Source organism: Ixodes scapularis, unplaced genomic scaffold (genome assembly GCF_016920785.2).
Source record: "Ixodes scapularis isolate PalLabHiFi unplaced genomic scaffold, ASM1692078v2 PGA_scaffold8__174_contigs__length_109621045, whole genome shotgun sequence".
NCBI lineage: Eukaryota > Metazoa > Arthropoda > Arachnida > Ixodida > Ixodidae > Ixodes > Ixodes scapularis.
The window spans coordinates 73895712-73900411 of record NW_024609883.1 but is presented as its reverse complement, the minus strand read 5'-3'; the positions used below and the strand labels follow the sequence as shown (position 1 = coordinate 73900411).

Here is a 4700-nt window from a genome sequence, read left to right as displayed (position 1 = left end):
CATATCAGATTATTCACGCGCAGTTTTGCGGTGTAACGAGCCTCGTTAATTTCGCTGACGCTGCTCAAGTAGTCAGACATCGCCTGGAAGACGTAGAGTCAACAATTCTAACGCGAAAAAGAGCGCGGGGACTCACACCGGCGCCGACAACATCGCATTTCAATGGTTTGTTTATGGGCGACGGCGAGCTTTTTGCCCACACCCCCATCGCGCATGCGCGGCGCCGGTGGCGTCCGCTAGGGGCGCTCCGGTTTGTTTGTAAACATGAGTTGGTGTATAGGTTAAATTTATGCTTAAAAACATCGGTTGTTAGCAGTCGTTTTTTATAATGTTAGTTGTAATTCATGCAAATAGTTGATAATAAAGTGCCTCTCCTGCGTGCAATTTTTTGTGTTCACAAAATTTTATACGAGTTCATATTCAATTTTCTTAAAAATTACTCCATCCACAAAAAATTGGAAACCAGGGAGAAATTCTGAATGCTATCATTTTTTACAAATATTTATTGATCGAAGTGTAGCAGTAAGAAAATCAGTCTCCAGTTTACTTCTGACAACATAACATGAAATCAAAATATAATATGTTTGACAAATATTCATGACATGCTGCCAGAACCTGTCACATTACCATGTCAACCTATGAAAAATATTGATTTGAAAATATGACGACATGCACAAGAACTCACACACATAAAGAAGCAGAACCCATAAAAAACCAGTCCGAGCGAGACATAAGACTTCCTAAAATATGGGCTAATGCAGTATCCTGGTGTAGATCACACAAAATCTGGAGAACCAGGAGAAAAAAGGAGACATTTGACTTTACTTTAGATGCATCATGTGAACAGATCTATTTACGGCGCCCCTCTATCGCGATTTGGTCAGTTTCGGTTTCAGTATTGCAACTTTTACTGGTTTCGGTTTCATATTTTAAGGATCGCGTCTTCGACGCCCCATCGGTAGCGACACCAGTTCTTTGTATTTTTTTTTTTTTTCCGGCATGGTTTCGCCATTTTTGCGACCGTTAGGTTGTTTTTCCGTTTCGCGGTATGGAAATGCCTTTAGAAATGGAAATGTGCTAATTTAATCAAGTTTATCTATCTGTGAAGTTTTCTCTTGTGATGATTATGTTCAAGAAGAGCGCGGAAGGCCGACGACGCAACAGAACGAGCAACTCAACGCAGTTGGTAAGTGTACTTCTTTGTTTGCATTGTACGCGTTGAACGAGAAGTGAACATTATGGAGTTTTAGAATAATCTCGTGGCTGCTGTGCATGCGCAGACCCAAAACAAGCTTCGGACTCTAGCTTTGGGGCCCATTATTTTTCGATAATAGCGTGGTTACCTTAAAAGGCGGCGTACCGCAAAAGGCGGCGCCCACGACATCTCCGTTGATTGCGTCTTCGACGCCGTCGCCCGCTCGGGAACTGCGTGAGTCGCGCTCGGCGACCGCGGTCGGTATGGTCGACGCGTATTGAAAACGTCACAAATCGCTGGATTCACATCTCAAAGCTATCGAGGCGCGTGTACTTACGATCGCGGCAGACATGTAAGCATGCCTGGGTGGTGGATCGTCTGGGCTTCGTAAGTACAACAGAGCAGCTTGGCAGCGACAAAAACAAAACATGCGGCATTGAGTGTAAAAAAACTACAAAAATGTTACTCTGGACAAAAAGCTTGTTTAATTTTCAAGATAAACCGTTCTAACTTTCAAATAAAAGCTGCCGCGACATATTGGTGGCGTTTTAAGCGCGAGATGCTTGCGTTTGGGGGGGTCCCCTTCAGAGAAACGCTATTCTAAAATTCTTCGCCGCAATCCTCGCTATTTTGCCGTCCGTAACGCGCGGTAAAGTAGCGCCCGATATTCTAAAACTCCCTATTTTCTCGTTAAGCTAGAATGTTTTTTTTTTTCTTTTTTTAACTAGTTGGGTTTTCTTTATCTGTCCTAATGTTTGTATCTATGTGTAGCGTAATGAAAAGTTGCCAATCATTCTGTGTATGGTCCGAGAAAGTGTAGCTCATGTCAACAGAGCACGTATTGAATTCCTAATGCTACTTTCGGTCCGTTGCTTTAGGAAATGTCTTATTGGTCTAGCAGTGTACTGATGTCTTTCAACTATAAATTGACTACATTGACAATACTTCATTATATTTCCGAAGTCAGACTTCCTTGGAATTCGGTTCATGCAGAGACAATATTCCTTTTCAGTCAAAATGGTTGAAGAGGATATCCATCTTTTGTTTTGAAGTTATGGAAGTGGACTAAATTGTACTGTTAGGACAAACTTCGGTCCCCTGGCTTTCTAGAATTGAACTGGGTTTATATTTGTCGGTTAGAACTTTTGATAAAGCAGTTGTTCCTTTTTCCTCTTTTTTTTCTCTTTCATTTTGCAATTGTGATGTGATCAAGCCGAGGGCCGCAGTTATTCCCAAATGAAGCAGCAGCAGTGTGTTCCCAGCTTGCGTCACTTAGATTCATTTCAAGGCATGCCACGAAATTAATGCCCCTGTTCATACACCGTTGGAATTGGGACTGACTTCAAGATGCAGTTCGACACAGTGTTTAAGCGGTATGAAACGTCTGTTGAATGACCTATGCGGTTGTCACAGGTTCGTGGTTGGTCAACCCGAAACGCTTGTCTTCCTCTTCCCAATGGTTTGAAGCTCGGCCGGCATTATACTTTTTCATACTTAGCGTGCAACGCTGTCAAAGCTACTGGCGCGAGTGCGTGGCTTCATCTACGGTTTTGTTTGTGCGAGAAGGCGTGCAAATGATCAACAAGACCAAGCCCCACGCTCGCGCCAGTAGCTTTGACAGCGTTGCACCTTAAGTATGAAAAGGAGTATAGTCTCATCCGAGCTCAAGCCTTTGACGCTCAGGTAAACATGTGCGAGGATTGTAATTGACCCTGCCCCCAAACCACCTATAAACAGCCCAAAATGACAAAAAAGACAAAATTTGTGACAGCGGTGTTCGAGAGAAACTGCAGACGTTTAATTACCCTGCCTGAAACTTTGCAAACATTTCAGTGTGGTTGCACCTGTGTGGGCGAGGTAAATCCACTATGAAAAGACCCTGAAGTGACGCCTTCAGGATGCCGAAAATAATTATGGTAAGTTAGAAATTAACCCACTAGTATACTTCCTAAATATTTGGGCCGGGTGTCGATTAAAAAATTTTAACCCAGTTCATTTGTCACAAATTTTCAGGCATAATATCTTGAAAAGAATGGAACTGCAGATGTTCCAAACTGGCTGAGGTAAATCAGCCTTGCAGTGCACCAAGGTTTACACTGAACATACTTTTGTGTATTGTCCACGAGGTGTAGCTCTTGCATTGAAGTTTTATGTTGTAGTTTCTTCAATGTTTGAACTTTCAGCGCGCCAGCTGGGTAGTGTGTAAATGTTTTTTTTTTATAGCGCAAGCAATATCTTAATCCTGGTGGCAGAAAGTTTCGGCTAGCAGTTGACATGGTTGGACAACGGTGTGCATGCTTGCTTTCTCTGAAGCGGCCAATGAAGCGAAATAACAGCATGTGCGGATTGTTCATGCATTTAATTTTTTGTTTGTTGTTCGTTTCAGACTACATGTGCTCCCAGTACAAGGGGTGGCCCTCCAGGCACTGACGACCAGCATGTCATCTCTGCTGTGCTGTCGAGGGAAATTTAAAGGGTAAATATTGCAGCTGCAGTTTTTTCTATTCTATCCCTGCTACACTTCCTGCGAATTTCTGTGCATACTTGGTCTTTTTGTTTTCATAGTACTGTAAACTTTTGTTATAATCCGTTGCAACTATAGAATAGCACAAGCCCCTCCCACAATTCCCTTTGCTCGCCATGATTGGTGGTGTCCTCTCGGCTCTCCTCCTCTCTAGTGTTTGCTTATTAAAAAGAGTGAAGGGCTTTGTGGGAAGGCCTTCTGCTATTCTAGAGTGGCAACAGAGTATAATGACCTCAGTTAATTTAACCATTTCGAAGAGTCCTAGCAGGCACCCATGCATTTTTATGGGAAGGACTCTGCATCATATTTTGAACCGAGAAAATGACCCCACAAACGGGAAAGCACGGGCTTTCTGCTACAAAATTAACGGAACCAAACTTTGTTTTCAAGATCAGACCGGAAAAAGTCGACTCCTGTCTTAAACGGCGAGTAACAGAAATCCTGTGCTAGTCTCGCCACGTTGGGAAGCTAATGCTATGACCCCCATCTTGATTTCTTTAATGCTTGTTATGGCTGTTTTCACATCTGGTATTTTCACTGTTCTTTGGCCAAAAGTGAGTGGCAGGTCACCATAGGTTTCCAGGAGAAAGTGGTCGCATATGCAGAAATTTCTAGCAAGTTCGTAGCGCAGTGGCACTTCGTCGCAACCGAGGAAAAACTATGGTATTGTTGGTGCAAAACATTAAGCCTCACGACTAGCAGCAACTTAATCATGGATATACTGCACCGTACGGCGTTTATTTGAGCTCTACTCCACTCAAAATATTACAGGGGCACTTAGGTACCCCTTTGTGGATTGAATGCGAAAGCATTGCCATTCCTAACGACACTTCCTTTTTTTTTCCTCTATTGTTAGGAATGGCAATGCTTTCGCATTCCATCCACGTATGTATAACTAAGTGCCCCTCTAATATTTGTATTACGTTACATAATACGGCGTCACACATCATGGTACGTCATGTCGTCACGTGAAGTGTGATG

General features: G+C 43.0%; 1 long non-coding RNA gene across 1 annotated transcript; it reads left to right on the top strand.

Moving 5' to 3' along the window:
- Nucleotides 1-1000: 1000 nt before the first annotated feature.
- LOC120842506 lies at nt 1001-3671 on the top strand. Its single transcript, XR_005715942.3, has 3 exons — nt 1001-1186; nt 3029-3111; nt 3582-3671. It is a non-coding gene; the product is annotated as an uncharacterized LOC120842506 (long non-coding RNA).
- The last annotated feature ends 1029 nt before the right edge of the window (nt 3672-4700 follow it).